The following is a 20,076-nucleotide window of genomic DNA, read 5'->3' as shown; positions in this document are numbered from 1 at the left end:
GGGAATGGCCATGCTGCCACAAGTATATTTTCATATCATTCTGTGTTAGATGTAATTTGATTTCCTAATGATTCCTTAGGCTGTATAAAGAGAATAAATGTTTATAGGACACATCACATACAATGGTATGTATTGTGTTTCGAGGATTACACTGTCATATGCAACCTTGATTTTACCACTAGGTGGCAGTCATCGCAACGCTGACAGCCTGTTACTCTCAATAGACAAATACATCCCACTGGGCACAGACGTCAATTCAACGTCTTTTCCACATTGGTTTAATGTAATTTCATTGAAATTTACATGGGAACAACGTTGACTCAAACAGTGTGTGCCCAGTGGGATACTACACATCATAGAAATTCTGTACATTATATTTGTCTGTGCTTTTGACAGGTTTATTGTGATAGATGCCGTTGAGATGTATGGGATGCAGATCATTGTGTTTGGACTCAACCCCTACTGTGTGGTGTGTACAAACACCTACATGTAGATTTGTTTGGTAATACACACACACACACACACACACACACACACACACACACACACACACACACACACACACACACACACACACACACACACAGAGGGATAGAAGTATTGGAGGCAAAAGTGTCTTAATAATCACCTGCTGTGGTCTGCTGCTGTGTAAAACCCCTCGGCTCAGCAATGGTGGTTCTAGACCATTTCAGCTGGAGGGGCCAAGCTGAGGCCAGTTGTACTGTTTGAGGGGCCAGTTACATTAGACATTATTGCTGTCGTATCGTTTTCTTCACTGCATTGCAGGCATTAGCAGGCAAAAGACCATGTTCATAATCATCATCATTGCCACTGTCTAATAACGGATGTAAAAAAAGAACGATAGCAAAAATGTATGTAAAACTTATTTCATACTCCAATTTTGGACAAGGGGGTCCTGCCCCCCCCACCCCAGAACCGCTAGTGCGGCTCAGCAGAAAGAAAGTGCGTGTGTGTATGGGGAAGATATGGAGAGGGGCTCAATCATGCCTAAACAGAGAAGAGAAGAGATAAGAACACGTGTACCATCATCCTCTCACACTCACACACATACACACGCACGAAGAGTCGGACAACCACATAGAAAAGAGAGAACCTTGGTGAATGTGGTCATGGTGTTGGTCATACTAAGGAGTCCTACGAGGTCCTGCTGCACCAGCCCTAGCAGGCCTTAAAAGAGCAAGCCGCAGTTGCTAACATACATTTTTGGACTTATGAATTAATGATATATACCCATTGATTCTAGAAGAATATAATTTATAAATGCCTCATGAGCGTCGTTCCAGACCAGTGCAGCTGTCTGTAGAGCTGCTACTCCACTGCTGCAGCCCATCGAGAGACCACAGTCCTGCTTGGACAGGAATTTGACTCTGAAATGGTGCAGTTAGACAGACAATAAACAGACAGACAATAATCAGACAGACAAACAGAAAATATGGACATGTTATATAGATGTTACGTTACAGCCTTATTCTAAAATTGATTAAATGTGTTTTTCCCCTCATCAATCTACATATAATACCACATAATGACAAAGAAAAAACTGTTTAGAAATGTTTGCTAGTTTATAACATTACAGCCTCGAGTCTTCTTGGGTATGATGCTGCAAGCTTGGCATACCTGTATTTGTGGAGTTTCTCCCATTCTTCTCTGCAGATCCTCTCAAGCTCTGTCAGGTTGGATGGGAAGCGCCGCTGCACAGCTATTTTCAGGTCTCTCTAGGGATGTTCGATCGGATTCAAGTCCGGGCTCTGGCTGGGTCACTCCAGGACTTTCAGACACTTGTCCCGAAGGCACTCCTGCGTTGTCTTGGCTGTGTTCTTAGGGCCGTTGTCCTGTTGGAGGGTGAAACTTTGCCCCAGTCTGAGGTCCTGAGCGCTTTGGAGCAGAATTTCATCAAAAATCTCTCTGTACTTAGCTCCATTCATCTTTCCCGCGATCCAGACTAGTCTCCCAGTCCTTGCCGCTGAAAAACATCACCACAGCATGATGCTGCCACCACCATGCTTCACCGTTGGGATGATGCCAGGTTTCCTCCAGATGTGATGCTTGGCATTCAGGCCAAAGAGTTCAATTTTGGTTTCATCAGACCAGATAATCTTGTTTCTCATGGTCTGCATCCTTTAGTTGCCTTTTTGCAAACTCCAAGCGGGCTGTCATGTGCCTTTTACTGAGGAGTGGCTTTCGTCTGGCAACTCTACCATAAAGGCCTGATTGGTGGATTGCTGCAGAGATGGTCGTCCTTCTGGAAGGTTCTCCCATCTCCACAGAGGAACTCAATCAGAGTGACCATCAGCTTCTTGGTCACCTCCCTGACCAAGGCCCTTATCCCCCGATTGCTCAGTTTGGCCGGGTGGCCAGTTTTAGGAAGAGTCTTGGTGGTTCCAAACTTCTTGCATTTAAGAATGTTGGAGGCCACTGTGTTCTTGGACTTTCAAGGCAGCAGCCATTTTTTGGTACCCTTCCCCAGATCTGTGCCTCGACACAATCCTGTCTCGGAGCTCTACGGACAATTCCTTCGACCTCGTGGCTTGGTTTTTGCTCTGACATGCACTGTCAACTGTGGGACCTTTATATAGATAGGTGTGTGCCTTTCCAAAAAGAAATGTCTCAAGGATGATCAATTTCAAGTCTCATAGCAAAGGGTCTGAATACTTATGTAAATAAGATATTTATGTTTTTTATTTTAATAAATTAGCAAAAATGCCTGAACCTGTTTTCACTTTGTCATTATGGGGTATTGTGAGTAGATTTATGAACTTTTTTTATTTAATCCATTTTAGAATAAAGCTTTAACGTTACAAAATGTGGAAAAAGGAAAGGGGTCTGAATACTTTCCAATACAATCCACATAGAGTATGTTCTGTATACAATGGGTACTGAAGCTAAAAACTACAGACTACACTATAAACACTGTAAGCTACATTATAACTATACGTGTAGAGATAAATTATTAAAACACATTTAAAAGAAACACTAACAGGATGATGTGACATGGGGGAAATATGCGCTATATGTGGGAGTCAGTCTGGGGCAGTGTGCAAGGCAGTGCAAAGAGCAATGTGCAGATGAAGTGCATAGTCCGTGGCGGAATAGTGCAAAGTATATGATTGGGAATATCATCGTGGAACAGGTGGCTGGTTGGTAAGGGCCACGGCGTGGGGGAAAAAACTGTTCAGGTGGCGGGAGGTTTTGGTCGTGATTTGACTGAACTGTTTCCCAGAGGGCCTGAAAGGGGTAGGCAATGATCTTTCCTGCACGCTTCCAGCTCAGCGTTCAATACCATAGCGCCCACGAAGCTCATCACTAAGCTGGGACTAAACACCTCCCTCTGCAACTGGATCCTGGACTTCCTGACGGGCTGCTCCCAGGTGGTAAGAGTAGGCAACACGTCTTCCACACTGATCCTCAGCACTGGGGACCCATCGGGAGTGTGTACTTAGTCCCCTTCTGTACTCCCTGTTCACCCACGACTGTGTGGCCAAAAAACGACTCCAAAACCATCATTCAGTTTGCTGACGACACAACAGTGGTAGGCCTGATTACCGACAACAATGAGACAGCCTATAGGGAGGAGGTCAGAGAACTGGCAGTGTGGTGCCAGGACAACAACCTCTCCCTCAATGTGAGCAAGACAAAGGAGCTGATTGACGGGGCTGTAGTGGAGCGGGTAGAGTTAAGTTTCTTGGTGTCCACGTCACCAACGAACTATCATGGTCCAAACACACCAAGACAGTTGTGAAGAGTGCACAACAGAACCGTTTCCCCCTCAGGAGACTGAAAAGATTTGGCCAAATGTCCCCAGTTCCTCAAGAAGTTCTACAGCTGCACCATCGAGAGCATCCTGACCGGTTGCATCCCCGCCTGGTATGGCAACTGCTTGGCATCTGACCGTAAGGCGCTACAGAGGGTAGTGTGTACGGCCCAGTACATCACTGGTGCCCAGCTTCCTGCCATCCAGGACCTATATAATAGGTGGTGTCAGAGGAAAGCCCATAAACTTGTCAGACTCCAGTCACCCTAGTCATAGACTGTTTTCTCTGCTACTGCACGGCAAGCGGTACCGGAGCTAAAAAGTCTAGGACCAAAAGGCTCCTTAACAGCTTCTACCTCCAAGCCATAAGACTGCTGAACAATGAATCAAATGGCCACCGGACTATTTACATTTAAACCCCAACCCCCCTCCATTTGTTTTGTACACTACTGCTACTGGCTGTTTATTATCTATGCATAGTCACTTCACCCCTACCTACTTGTACAAATTTATTTTTTACTTTAGTTTATTTGGTAAATATTTTCTTCTTGAACTGCACTGTTGGTTAAGGGCTTGTAAGTAAGCATTCACGGTAAGGTCTACACTTGTTGTATTCGGCACGTGACAAATAGTTTGATTTTATTTGCCCTCGAGTCGTGCATGACTTTAATGAAGGGCAGGTTACAGCTGATGATCCTCTCAGCAGACTGGACAATCCATTGCAGTTTGCCCTTAGACCATGCAGACGCATTCCCGAACTAGACAGTGATCGAGGAGTTGAGGATGGACTTGATGATGGCCGGGTAGAACTGGATCAGTATTGTCTGTGAGAGTCTGAATTTCTTCAGCTGGCGCAAGAAGTACATCTGCTGGTGTGCCTTCTTCGTGACTGCTATTATGTTGTCCTCCCACTTGGGAGATTATGGTCCCCAGGAATTTGAATGACACTGTCGTTCTTCCAGCTGAGCCATTGATTTCAAGGGGAAGAGGGGGTGAGGGATGCTTCCTGAAGTCAGCTCCAGGTTATTGTGACTGCACCAGGCCACCATCCGGTCAACCTCTCTCCAGTACATGGACTCATAACCGTTGCAGATGAGGCTGACCAGGGTGACGTCATCAGCAGATCCTTTCAAATTCCTTATATTAAGCAAACCAGACGGCACAATTTAATTACATTTTTATTTACAGATAGCCGAGGGCACACTCCAACACTCAGACATAATTTACAAATGAAGCATCTCTGTTCAGTGAGTCCACCAGATCAGAGCATCTCTAGATGACCAAGGATGTTCTCTTGAAAAGTGTGCGAATTGGACCATTTTCCTGTCCTGCTAAGTATTAAAATGTAACGAGTACTTGTGGGTGTCAGGGAAAATGAATGGAGTAAAAAGTACATTATATAGTAATGTACAGATACCCCAAAAAACTACTTAAGTAGAACTTTCATTTTTTACTTAAGTACTTTACTGTTTGACAGATACATTGTTGGAGATGCAGTCATTGGTGTAGAGTTAGTAGAGGACGGGGGAGAGTATGCAACCCTGCGGCGCTCCTGTGCTGAGGGACAAAGAGTCAGAGAGGTGTTTCCCTCGGTTCACGTATTGTGTCCTGTTGGTCAGGAAGTCAGTGATCCACAGACAGATGGAGTCAGAAATGTTCAGCTGGGTATGTTTTGTCAGCTCTGGGATGAGGGTATCCACAAACAGTATCCTTGCGTATGTTCTTGGGTTGTCGGTGCGAAAGGATGTAGTGGGGGCTGCTGAAGGCTGCTGAAGGGAGGACTCATAATGATGGCTGGAATGGTAAACGGAATAGTATCAAACACGTGGTTTCCATGTGGTTGATATCATTCCATTGACTCCATTCCAGCCATTATTATGAGCTGTCCTCCCCTCAGCAGCCTCTACCGTTGGATACTCATTTTGATAGCGTCGTCCACAGACCTGTTGCCACTGTAGGGGAACTGCAAGGGGTCAAGGAGGAGCTCGAAGGTCTTCCTGATGTCTTATGAGGAGCTCGAAGGTCTTCATGATGTCTTATGAGGAGCTCGAAGGTCTTCATGATGTTTTATGAGGAGCTCGAAGGTCTTCATGATGACTTATGAGGAGCTCGAAGGTCTTCATGATGACTTATGAGGAGCTCGAAGGTCTTCATGATGTCTTATGAGGAGCTCGAAGGTCTTCATGATGTCTTATGTGAGTGCAAGAGGTCTGTAGTGATTCAGGCAGGATATTTTCTTTGGAACGGGAATGATGATGGATGGTTTAAAATTGTCAGGAACAGTGTTCAAGTGACTGATTGAGGAGAGCTCATACACACACAACTGACCTGACATCCCACACTCCTAGCACTCAACTTGGTCTCAGAGCATTTTGTATTATTCTTTACATAAACCCAAGACACTCCATTGAATATGATATGTTACGTTTTGTATGGTTAGATAAGACAGATGGTTACTTAACGCAAAAACAAATGTAGAGTGGTTGGATGGTGGGGCGTATACCGCGAATGTCTAGCAACTCAAAGTTTGCGAGTTCGAGTCTCATCAGGGACAACTTTCACATTTGAGCTAACCCTAACCCAGTGGTTTCTAAACTAGGGGTCGTGACCCCATGTGCCTGATATGAAAATGGGGTCGTGGTAGAATTTCCCATATCCTGAAGAAAAAAAATACACAATAAAAATATATATAAAATGTATTCTTTGTATGATAAACCGAGAGCAAGTAACAGCAAAAGACCTGAGCACAGAACTACATTAAACCACATCTGGAAAATTTCAAGAACGTTGAAAGTTTCTTCAAGAGCAGTCGCAAAAACCATCAAGTGCTATGAAACTGGATCCCATGAGGACTGCGAAAGGAACGGAAGACCCAGAGTTACCTCTGCTGCAGAGGATAAGTTCATTAGAATAACTGCACCTCAGATTGCAGCCCAAATAAATGCTTCACAGAGTTCAAGTAACAGACACATCTCAACATCAACTGTTTAGAGGAAACTTTGTGAATCAGGCCTTCATGGCCGAATTGCTGCAAAGAAACCACTACTAAAGGACATCGATAAGAAGAAGAGACTTGCTTGGGCCAAGAAACACGAGCAATGGTCATTAGACCAGTGAAAATCTGTCCTTTGGTCTGATGAGTTCAAATTTGAGATGTCTGGCTCCAACCGCCGTCTTTGTGAGACAAAGAGTAGGTGAACGGATGATCTCCGCATGTGTGGTTCCCACCGTGAAACATGGAGGAGGTGATGGTGTGGAAGTGCTTGATTTATTAGCTAACAATAACCCTATCATTAACCCTTTAACCTAACTCCTAAATGTAACCCTAACCTTAACCCCTAACGCTAACCCCTAGCCTAGTTAACGTTAGCGAGCTAGCTAATGTTAGCCACATAGCTAGAATTTGTAACATATATTTTTTGCAAATATGTAACAAATTATACGTTCTTAAATTTGTAACATATTGCACATTTTGAAAATTTGCAACATATCATTGGAAATGGAATTCATAACATATCTTAGTAAATTGGGTGAATAGGATTTACGTACAGAATAATACAAAATGCTCTGAGACCAGGTTGTAGCACAGCGTGTGTTGTCTGTTTGAAGGGTGTTTCTTCTCTGTATGGAGAGCTGGTGAAGACTTGTGTGTTGTAACGTTATCTTTATAAAACACACCAGGCACCATCGAGCAGTGTAGAACTCTCCTCTACAGGAGTTAATTACCTCCATATTACTGTAATTAAGATTAGGCTGATTAATGAAGCTATTCTTGTTATTCAGTCTCCATGTAGGTCAGTTGATCTTGACTGTTCTAGAGATAAAGTTACAGGAAGGTAGAGACAGATATGAGATTGCTATGGAAAAATTGGTGGTGATATGAATGAATTGATTATTGTATGCTTCCCTACTCTTGCAAAACGTTGTGTGTTTGTGTGTCTATTTTTCTGCTTGTCAGTGACAGCAACATATGGGCCCCGGCCCCACTACGGATTCTGGGACACTGTATGACGCAGACAGACACCTCTGGAACCTTCCTCACAGCGTTTGTGTGTGTGTTTATCTGCACATGTGTGATTGTATGAGAGAGAGCATATCTTTGTCAATTACAGTATGTGTGTGTGTGTGTGTAGCAGTGCAGACAGACAGCTGTCAGCAGGGTGCCCTTGGGAGGGCAGGAGAAGGAAGAAGAGGGAGATGGGGTGGTATAGGAGAAGAGTAGATACAGTTAAAGTCGGAAGTTTACATACACCTTAGCCAAATACATTTAAACTCTGTTTTTCACAATTCCTGACATTTAATCCTAGTAAATATTCCCTGTCTTAGGTCAGTTAGGATCGCCACTTTATTTTAAGAATGTGAAATGTCAGAATAATAGTAGAGAGAATTATTTATTTCAGGTTTATTTCTTTCATCACATTCCCAGTGGGTCAGAAGTTTACATACACTCAATTAGTATTTGCTAGCATTGCCTTTAAATTGTTTAACATGGGTCAAATGTTTCGGGTAGCCTTCCACAAGCTTCCCACAATAAGTTGAGTGAAATTTGGCCCATTCCTCCTGACAGGCTGGTGTAACTGAGTCAGGTTTGTAGGCCTCCTTGCACACACACGCTTTTTCAGTTCTGCCCACAAATTGTCTATAGGATTGAGGTAAGGGCTTTGTGATGGCCACTCCAATACCTTGACTTTGTTGTCCTTAAGCCATTTTGCCACAACTTTGGAAGTATGCTTGGGGTCATTGTCCATTTGGAAGACCCATTTGCGACCAAGCTTTAACTTCCTGACTCATGTCTTGAGAAGTTGCTTCAATATATCCACATAATTTTCCTCCCTAATGATGCCATCTATTTTGTGAAGTGCACCCGTCCCTCCTGCAGCAAAGCACCACCACAACATGATGCTGCCACCCCCGTGCTTCACGGTTGGGATGGTGCTCTTCGGCTTACAAACCTCCCCCTTTTTCCTCCAAACATAACGATGGTCATTAATGCCAAACAGTTCTATTTTTGTTTCATCAGCCCAGAGGAAATTTCTCCAAAAAGTACGATCTTTGTCCCCATGCGCAGTTGCAAACCGTAGTCTGGCATTTTAATGGTGGTTTAGGAGCAGGGGCTTCTTCTTTGCTGAGCGGCCTTTCAGGTTATGTCGGTATAGGACTCTTTTTACTGTGGATATAGATACTTTTGTACCTGTTTCCTCCAGCATCTTCACAATGTCCTTTGCTGTTGTTCTGGGATTGATTTGCACTTTTCGCACCAAAGTACATTCGTCTCTAGGAGACAGAACGCGTCTCCTTCCTGAGCGGTGTGACGGCTGCATGAACCCATGGTGTTTATGCTTGAGTACTATTGTTTGTAAAGATGAACGTGGTACCTTCAGGCATTTGTAAATTGTTCCCAAGGATGAACCAGACTTGTGGAGGTCTACAATATTTTTTCTGAGGTCTTGGCTGATTTCTTTTGATTTTCCCATGATGTCAAGCAAAGAGGAACTGAGTTTGAAGGTAGGCCTTGAAATACATCCACAGGTACACCTCCAATTGACTCAAATGATGTCAATTAGCCTATCAGAAACTTCTAAAGCCATGACATTTTCTGGAATTATCCAAGCTGTTTAAATGCACAGTCAACTTAGTGTATTATAAACTTCTGACCCACTGGAATTGTGATACAGTGAATTATAAGTGATATAATCTGTCTGTAAACAATTGTTGGAAAAATGACTTGTGTCATGCACAAAGTAGATGTCCTAACCGATTTGCCAAAACTATAGTTTGTTAACAAAAAATTGAGGAGTGGTTGAAAAACGAGTTTTAATGACTCCAACCTAACTGTATGTAAACTTCAACTGTTTACTTCAACTGTATGTTTTTTAGGGGATAGATCAGCTATGAAATTAGAATAGAATTGGAGTTTATCAAATAACATTAGTTGCATAATTTCTAACCCCCTTTAAAAAACACGAAATATGTATTTATTTATTATTTTGCTCCATGTATATAATAAATATATACATGGAGTGTACAACACATTGTGAACACTTTCCTAATATTGAGTTGCACCTCCTCAGAACAGCCTCAATTCGTCGGGGCATGGACTCAACAAGGTGTCCAAAGCATTCCACAGGGATGCTGGCCCATGTTGACTCCAATGCTTCCCACAGTTGTGTCAAGTTGGCTGGATGTCCCTTGGGTGGTAAAACCATTCTTGATACACACATGGGAAACTGTTGAGCGTGAAAAACCCAGCAGCGTTGCCATTCTTGACACACTCAAACCAGTGCGCCTGGCACGTACTACCATACCCCGTTCAAAGGCACTTCAATATTTTGTCTTGCACATTTACCCCCTGAATGGCATACATACACAATCCATGTCTTAATTGTCTCAAGGCTTAAAAATCCTTCTTTAACCTGTCTCCACCCCTTCATCCATACAGATTGAAGTGGATTTAGGTGACATCAACAAGGGATCACAACTTAAACTTTATATACAGTATTTGTCAATTACATATAGTATATTTCCAAATCGCACTGGACTCCAAGTGTATTGGCCAATCAACCAATCATTCCTATATTAATTCTAACCCTCAATGTCCACAGACTAACCTATTTCCTTTTGCAATACATCCTTCTATTTGTCTGTGATGTCTTAAGCGGGTCTTGAACCTCTTTATTTTTACAGTTTCTATTGAGATTGCCCTAAAAATAAATATTTTAACTAAGAGTATAATGATATTTCCCATTGATTGACCGTGGTTTTTCAGTTCTCCTAACAGTGCTGTTTATAGGTCCATCTGAACACAGCCATTATGACTTAACAACCACTCCTGGACCTGACTCTAAATGTGAGCCACTGAAGGACAGTACCGAAAGTTTATAAACCCGATTCCATGGTATTGGGACATCAAAAATCTGTTCTCAACTCTCTTGAATTGTATGCTGCATAGTTGTCAAACCTCTCGACCTTAAGTGAAACTGATATATTTTACAATTTACTGTATACTAGCCATTTTAAGCCATGTAGTGTATGTTTTTTTGTTATTGGATGCAGACAAACCAATTAATTCCTTTCTCTTTTGAGTGATTGCCTCTTCCATTTTTGTGGCAGAGCTGCGATGTTAGCTATGGTGTTTTAATTGTGGAGGTCTCACAGGGACACTGTCACTCCATCAAACCCACAGTGATGCGTCCCGAGGGGGATATGGAGACTGGGTGTCTGGAGTTGCAGTTCCAACCCTCCAGGCAGAGTTTGCTGCTCACACCCCACTGTCGAGCTCCAAAAATGGGCTTCCCCCTCCAGCATGTCTGGGCTACCCAGCTGGAGAGATGTTGGAGTCTTTTATGACAGAACCTGTTAATGAACATGATGTTTCATGTTACTGATGTATTGTGTTCCATGTAGGGGGTCAAAATCAAAGCGAAATGGGTTTTCTGATGTTGTTTTCGCTGAAGCAATAATTAGTTTTTGTGTGTGTGTGTGTGTGTGTGTGTGTGTGTGTGTGTGTGTGTGTGTGTGTGTGTGTGTGTGTGTGTGTGTGTGTGTGTGTGTGTGTGTGTGTGTGTGTGTGTGTGTGTGTGTGTGTGTGTGTGTGTGTGTGTGTGTGTGTGTGTGTGTGTGACTTGTCAACGATGGCAACATCTGGGCATCGGCCCCACTACGGATTCTGGAACACACTGTATGACGCAGACAGACACCTCTGGAACTTTCCTCACTGTGTGTGTGTTTGTATGAGAGAGAGCATATCTTTGTCAGATACAGTATACTGTGTGTGTGTGTGTGTGTGTGTGTGTGTAGCAGTGCAGACAGACATCTGCCAGCAGGGTGCCCTAGGAGGGCAGGAGGTGGAAGAAGAGGGGGATGAGGAGGAGGGAGAGATATAATTGGAGTCTATCAAATAACAATTGCATCATTTCTAATACACTTTCTATACAGTATATACTGATAGATACAGTCTGGTGTTTTCTGTAATGACCTTAGTGATCACTGTTTTACAGCCTGTGTTCGTAATGGCTGCTCAGTGAAACGACCTGTCCTGATTTGTTATAGACGCTTGCTAAAAAACCTTAATGAGCAAGCCTTCCTTCATGAACTGGCCTCTAAAATGGTATAGAATCAGCTTGGTCCCCTCTGTCGAAGATGCTTGGACCTTCTTTTTTTATATTTTCAGTGGTAATGTTAACAAACACGCCCCATAAAGAAAATTAGAATTGAAAACAAGTTCAGCCCCTGGTTCGACCATGATCTTGCAGAATTACTCCACCTCAAGAATTGCATTTGGCGAAAGGCTCGGCACACGCATACTCAGGCTGACTGGTTCTCATTTAGGGAAATGAGAAAAAAGTTCACTCAAGCTATCCTGAAGGCCAAAGTTTGTTACTTTAAGGAACAGTTCTCTCTCTGTGGGTCTAACCCCAAGAAGTTCTGGAAAATGGTTAAAGACCTGGAGAATAAACCCTCCTCCTCCCAGCTGCCCATGTCACTTAATGTTGATGATGGGGTTGTTACTGACAAGAAGCACATGTCTGAGATCTTTAATCACCACTTCATTAAGTCAGGATTCTTATTTAACACAGCCATGCCTCCTTGCCCGTCCAACATTTCCTCATCTCCCACCCTTTCTAATGCGACTATCCCTGATGCTTCAAAGTTTCTCCCTGCAGGCAGTCAATGAGTCCAAGGTGCTGAAGGAGCTCCTGAAACCTGACCCCAAAAAACGATCTGGGTCAGATGGTTTAGACCCTTTCTTCTTTAAGGTTGCTGCCCCCATCATCGCCAGGCCTATCTCTGACCTTTTTAACCTGTCTCTCTTTTCTGGGGAGGTTCCCATTGCTTGGAAGGCAGCCACGGTTCATCCTGTATTTAAAGGGGGAGATCAAGCTGATCCTGTTATAGGCCTATTTCTATTTTGACCTGTTTATCAAAATTGTTGGAAAAACTTGTCAATAATCAACTGACTGGCTTTCTTGATGTCTATAGTATTCTCTCCGGTATGCAATCTGGTTTCCACTCAGGTTATGGATGTGTCACTGCAACCTTAAAGGTCCTCAATGATGTCACCATTGCGCTTGATTCTAAGCAATGTTGTGTTGCTATTTTTATTGACTTGGCAAAGCTTTTGATATGGTAGACCATTCCATTCTTGTGGGCCGGTCGATGAGTATTGGTGTCTCTGAGGGGTCTTTGGCCTGGTTTGCTAACTACCTCTCCCAAAGAGTGCAGTATATAAAGTCAGAAAATATAGCTCTCAGCCACTGCCTGTCACCAAGGGAGTAGCCCAAGGCTCAATCCTAGGCCCCACGCTCTTCTCAATTTACATCAACAACATAGCTCAGGCAGTAGGAAACTGATAAACTGGTCCTATGGACAGATACTCCAATCTCCGCTGTGGAGCTTTGCATCTCCTTCAGGGTTATCTTTGGTCTCTTTGTTGCCTCTCTGGTTAATGCCCTCCTTGCCTGGTCCGTGAGTTTGGTGGGCGGTCGTCTCTTGGCAGGTTTGTTGTGGTGCCATATTCTTTCCATTTTTAATAATGGATTTAATGGTGCTCCGTGGGATGTACAAACTTTTGAATATTTTTTTATAACCCAAGCCTGATCTGTACTTCTTTGTCCCTGACCTGTTTGGAGAGCTCCTTGGTCTTTCATGGTGCCACTTGCTTGGTGGTGCCCCTTGCTTAGTGGTGTTGCAGACATTAACTATGTCTACACTGTATTGCTGATCAATTTGATGTTATTTTAATGGACAAAAAATTTGATTTTCTTTCAAAAACAATGGCATTTCTAAGTGACCCCAAACTTTTGAACGGTGTCTATATATACAGTGAGGGAAAAAAGTATTTGATTCCCTGCTGATTTTGTACGTTTGCCCACTGACAAAGAAATGATCAGTCTATAATTTTAATGGTAGGTTTATTTGAACAGTGAGAGACAGAAGAACAACAAAAAAATCCAGAAAAACGCATGTCAAAAATGTTATAAAAGGATTTGCATTTTAATGAGGGAAATAAGTATTTGACCCCCTCTAAATCAGAAAGATTTCTGGCTCCCAGGTGTCTTTTATACAGGTAACGAGCTGAGATTAGGAGCACACTCTTAAAGGGAGTGCTCCTAACCGCAGCTTGTTACCTGTAAGAAATCCCGCTATGCCCTCAGACGAATCATCAAACAAGCAAAGCATCAATACAGGATTAAGATTGAATCCTACTACACCAGCTCTGATGCCCGTCGGATGTGGCAGGGCTTGAAAACTATTATGGACTACAAAGGGAAACCCAGACGTGAGCTGCCCAGGGACGCGAGCCTACCAGACGAGCTAAGTGCCTTTTATGCTCGTTTCGAGGCAAGCAACACTGAAGCATGCACGAGAGCACCAGCTGTTCTGGATGACTGTGTGATAACGCTCTCAGTAGCCGATGTGAACAAAACCTTTAAACAGGTCAACATTCACAAAGCGTTGGGCCAAAAGGATTACCAGGACGTGTACTCAAAGCATGCGCGGACCAACTGTCAACTGTCTTCACTGATATTTTCAACTTCTCCCTGACCGAGTCTGTAATACCTACATGTTTCAAGCAGACCACCATAGTCCTTGTGCACAAGGAACTGAAGGTAACTCGCCTAAAGAGGGGCGGCAGGGTAGCCTAGTGGTTAGAGTGTTGGACTAGTAACCGAAAAGTTGAAAGTTCGAATCCCCGAGCTGACAAGGTACAAATCTGTCGTTCTGCCCCTGAACAAGGCAGTTAACCCACTGTTCCTAGGCCGTCATTGAAAATAAGAATTTGTTCTTAACTGACTTGCCTAGTTAAATAAAGGTAAAATGAAATTAAAAAAAATTAAAAAATGATTACTGCCCCGCAGCACTCATGTCGGTAGCCATGAAGTGCTTTGAAAGGCTGGTCATGGCACACGTCAACAGCATCCTCCCGGACACCCTAGACCCACTCCAATTCGCATACCGCCCCAACAGATCCACAGATGACGCAATCTCAATCACACTCCACACTGCCCTTTCACACCTGGACAAAAGCTCATCACTAAGGTAAGGACTCTGGGACTAAACACCTCCCTCTGCAACTGGATCCTGGACTTCCTGACGGGCCGCCCCCAGGTGGTAAGAGTAGGCAACAACACATCTGCCACGCTGATCCTTAACACTGGGGCCCTCAGGGGTGTGTACTTAGTCCCCTTAGTCCCCTCCTGTATTCCCTGTTCACCCACGACTGCATGGCCAAAAAATTACCAAAACCATCATTAAGTTTGCTGACGACACAACAGTGGTAAACCTATAAGGAGGAGGTCAGAGAACTGGCAGTGTGGTGCCAGGACAACAACCTCTCCCTCAATGTGAGCAAGACAAAGGAGCTGATCGTGGACTACAGGAAAAGGTCGGCTGACCAGGCCCCCATTAACATCGACGGGGCTGATGTGGAGCGGGTAGAGAGTTTCAAGTTCCTTGGTGTCCACATCACCAACAAACTATCATGGTTCAAACATACCAAGACAGTTGTGAAGAGGTCACGACAAAACCTTTTCCCCCTCAGGAGACTGAAAAGATTTGGCATGGGTCCCCAGATCCTCAAAAGGTTCTACAGCTGCACCATCGAAAGCATCCTGACCGGTTGCATCCCCGCCTGGTATGGCAACTGCTTGGCATCTGACCGTAAGGCCTACAGAGGGTAGTGCAAACGGCCCAGTACATTACTGGGGCCAAGCTTCCTGCAATCCAGGACCTGTATAATAGGTGGTGTCAGAGGAAAGCCCATAAACTTGTCAGAGACTCCAGTCACCCAAGTTATAGGACCAAAAGGCGCCTCAACAGTTTCTAGCCCCAAGCCATAAGACTGCTGAACAATTCATAAAATCGCCACCAGACAATTTTTGTACACTCGCTGTTTGTTTGTTACCTATGCATAGTCACTTCGCCCCCACCTACATGTACAGATTACCTCAACTAACCTGTACCCACGCACACTGACTCGGTGCTGGTGCCTGCTGTATATACCCTTGTTATTCTTATTGTGTTACTTTTATAATTACTTTTTATTTTAGTCTGCTTGGTAAATATTTTCTTCTTCTTGAACTGCACTGTTGGTTAAGGGCTTGTAAGTAAGCATTTCACGGTAAAGTCTATACTTGTTGTATTCGGCACATGTGACAAAGTTTGATTTGATTTGGAACATCAAAAATCTGTTCCCAACTATCTTGAATTGTGTGCCGCATAGTTGTCAACCCTCTTGAACTTAAGTGAAACTTACACATTTTACGATATATACTAGTCATTTTTAGCCATGTACTGCATGATTTTTCATTGGAGGCAGACAAACCAAATAATTCCTCTCTCTTTTGAGTGATTGCTTTCTTCCATTTTTGTGGCAGAGCTGCGATGTTAGCTTTGGTGTTTTAATTTTGGAGGTCCCACAGGGATGCTGTCACTCCATCAAACCCACAGTGATGCGTCCTGAGGGGGATATGGAGACTTGGTGTCTGGGTGGCAGGTTAGTGTTTTTCGCCATGAATCTTGTTCTGGGGGCAGCTCTGCAGAATGATCTGATTTTAAACCTTAACCACACTGCTAACCCTAATGCCTAACCCTAACCTTAAATTAAGACCAAAAAGCTAATTTTTGTTTTAATTAAAGTTTACAATATAGTACATTTTGACTTTGCAGCTGCCCTATCTAAACGTCAACCTGCATCTGGGTGTCTGGAGCACCAGTTCCAACTCTCCAGGCAGAGCTCGCTGCTCACACCCCACTGTTGAGCTCCTAAAATGGGCTTCCCCCTCTGGGACACCCTGCTGGATGGAAATTGGATTTGGAGTCTTTTTCTGACAGAAACTGTAAATGAACATGACGTTTCATGTTACTGACGTTATTTTATTCCATGTAGGCGGTCAAACTCAAATGCTAATTGTTTTACAATGTTTTCGCTCAAGCAATAATTTGTTTTAGTGCCAATATCTATGTGGGCAGTGTGTTTGTGTTTGCAACTTTTTTTGTGTGTGTGCTTGTGTGTTCTGAGTATGTAAATAAGCTGTTCTGTGGTGATGGGCTTCTTTTGCATGTTTATGTGTTAGCATTAACTTCTTATTCTCTGTCACACCACCATCCCCCCCCCCCCCCTCTGTTTTGTTCTGGTCTTATCTGTCCATCTTAGGGTGTGCTATATTTAGAGGCAGGACGCTATCTGAGTTTACAGCTGTGTGTGTAATGCTCTGACAGATCGACTGCATTCAAAGCAATCCCTTCTGCCTCTTTCCTCCTATCCCCTTCCCATCCATATACTGTATCCCGATTCCCCTCTCGCTTTGCACCACCCTCCACTTTATTCATATCTCCTCTTCCCCCTCTCAATCTCTTAATCTACAATCTCTTTATTTTAGCCATTCCCTCCCCTTCAACCCTTTCCTTTGCCAATTTCCCCCCTCTTTTCCACGCCCTCACCCCCTTTATTTTCTTTCTCTCTCCATTCAATTCAAGAAGCTTTATTGGCATTAAAAGGGAAGAAACTCTATCTCTACATTATATTATGTCATGTTTCATGTGGACCCCAGGAAGAGTAGCTGATGCTTTTGCAGCGGCTAAGGGGGATCCTAATACATACCAATACCAATCTCTCTTCCACTCCACTCTCTCTCCATCCCCTTATTTCTTTCTTCCCTCTCTTCCTCCATCTTAATTAGGCGTAGTGCCAATCAGGTAAGCTGCTCTTTTCTCTCTCCTGCCAGGCAAGAGATGGAAACACTAGTTAATCCCTGCATAAACAAACATCAAACAAAACCACTTCTAATTTGGGAAGAGACAAGCAATTATCTCATATTACAGCCTTGAATCGGTATGTAAACGTAACCTTAATCGTATTAATGAATAACAATGAAGGTGGTATAACAATGAAGGCTGTAATAAGAAAACATGTTTATGCAAATTCACCCTCTCTCAGCAATCTCCACAGTTATTAACCGCAAACAGAGAAGCTGTATGGAAACAATCTCTCCTCGTTTCTCTACTCTACTCGTCAGTTCTCGTCCACTCATCCACTTTCTGCTCCCCCACCTATCTCTTTATTTCTACCCTCCTCTCCTCTAATTCATACATTATGAGATCTCTGCTTAAATGGTCACTACTACTTTATCTCCTTTCATTCTCTTCTCCCCCATCTTATGTTCCAATCTTTCCAATTTTGTTCTGTTGTATCTGTCTGACCATAAGCCCCCCCAAACACTTTCCCTCTTCCTTCCTCCCCCCTGTCGTCCTCTCCTCTCCTTCCCCTCTCCTCCAGGAGTCACAGTCACAGAGGTAGTAAACTAGTGTAGGTGCGTCTCAGGGCTAGTTCTGTCTATATGCAGATGTTGATCTTATGTCCTTGGCAAGCCCCACAGCCTGAGCATGTATAAACTATGGGAGTTTATGGCGCATTGGACACATTATACAGCACCACCGGCATCGACGCTTCTACTCTCCTGAGCTCTTTCTCTCAACCAATAGTCACTCGCTTGTTAACTTGCTATTCCTGTATATTTATTTTTCGTTCCCCCTCTTCTCCCTTCCTTCATGCCGCTGTGTATCTGCTTTCCCCCATTTTCTAATGTGCTAATGCTATTAGACCATTACCCAGCCTGTGTCTTATGAATAAATGCATTCAAATGCTTTGTGTTGTATGACTATTGTCTTGGCTGTGTTGAGAAATGATTTCCCTTTGGGGATTAATAAAGAAGTATCTATACATAGTACAGGCATGGAAGCTCTCCATTTTACAAGATTACTGCTCCATCCTTTCTTCTATGCTCTAACTCTCTCTCTCTCTCCCCTCTCTCAGCCCTCTCCCTTGCTTTTTCCTCACCTATAGCTGAAGTGTGTTTGTTTAGGAAGGAAAGCTTCCGGGTCTGAACGGAAAGATTGAGAAGGAGGAGGCGGAGCCTACACTTTATGGTCACTCATCTGACCTGTGAAAACAGGCTAAATTCGTCACTATAAATGATTGGCTGATAGAAAAATTGACAGCAGAACTGGTATGGATGTGATTGGTGGGTTGATTGATCAGACAGGACAGATTGAAAGTGAAATGAGATGTTAAGCTTGGTGTGTATGACATTTGTTGCTTATGTACAGACTTGAGAATTTGAGAATGCCCTGGATGGAATATATATACAGTACCAGTCAAAAGTTTAGACACACCTAATCATTCCAGGGTTTTTCTTTATTTGTACTATTTTGTACGTTGCAGAATAATAGTGAAGATATCAAAATTATGAAATAGCACATATATGGAATCAAGGGGCAACCAAAAAAGTGTTAAACAAATCAAAATATATTTTACATTTCAGAGTCTTTAAAGTAGCCACCCTTTGCCTTGAGGACAGCTTTGCACACTCTTGGTATTCTCTCAACCAGCATCATGAGGTAGTCACCTGGAATGCTTTTCAATTAAATGGTGTGCCTGTTAAAAGATAATTTGTGTAATTTCTTTCCTTCTTAATGCGTTTGAGCCAATCAGTTGTGTTGTGACAAGGAAGGGTGGTATACAGAAGATAGCCCTATTTGGAAAAAGACCAAGTCCATATTATGGCAAGAACAGCTCAAATAAGCAAAGAGAAACGACAGTCCATCATTACTTTAAGACACCACTTTGAAGATGCTAAATATTTTTTATTGTGAAACAAACAAGAAATAAGACAAACATTAAACTTGAGCATGCATAACTATTCACCCCCCCCCCCCCCCCCCGAAAGTCAATACTTTGTAGAGCCACCTTTTGCAGCAATTACAGCTGCCAATCTCTTGGGGTATGTCTCTATAATGTTGGCACATCTAGCCACTGGGATTTTTGCACATTCCTCAAGGCAAAACTGCTCCAGCTCCTTGAAGTTGGATGGGTTCCGCTGGTGTACAGCAATCTTTAAGTCACACCACAGATTCTCAATTGGATTGAGGTCTGGGCTTTGAATAGGCCATTCCAAAAAGCTATTTTAAAATCGGACACCGCGATTGCATAAAGGAGTTCTGTATCTATAATTCTTAAAATAATTGTCATGTTTTTTGTGAACGTTTATCGTGAGTAATTTAGTAAATTCACCGGAAGTGTTCGGTGGGAATGCTAGTTCTGAACGTCACATGCTAATGTAAAAAGCTGGTTTTTGATATAAATATGTACTTGATTGAACAAAACATGCATGTATTGTATAACATAATGTCCTAGGAGTGTCATCTGATGAAGATCAAAGGTTAGTGCTGCATTTAGCTGTGGTTTTGGTTTTTGTGACATATGCTAGCTTGAAAAATGGGTGTCTGATTATTTCTGGCTGGGT

The sequence above is a fragment of the Salmo salar genome, chromosome 05 (assembly GCF_965601325.2).
Source record: "Salmo salar chromosome 05, fSalSal1, whole genome shotgun sequence".
Taxonomy (NCBI): Eukaryota; Metazoa; Chordata; class Actinopteri; order Salmoniformes; family Salmonidae; genus Salmo; species Salmo salar.
Note: the sequence above shows the minus strand (reverse complement) of the source record.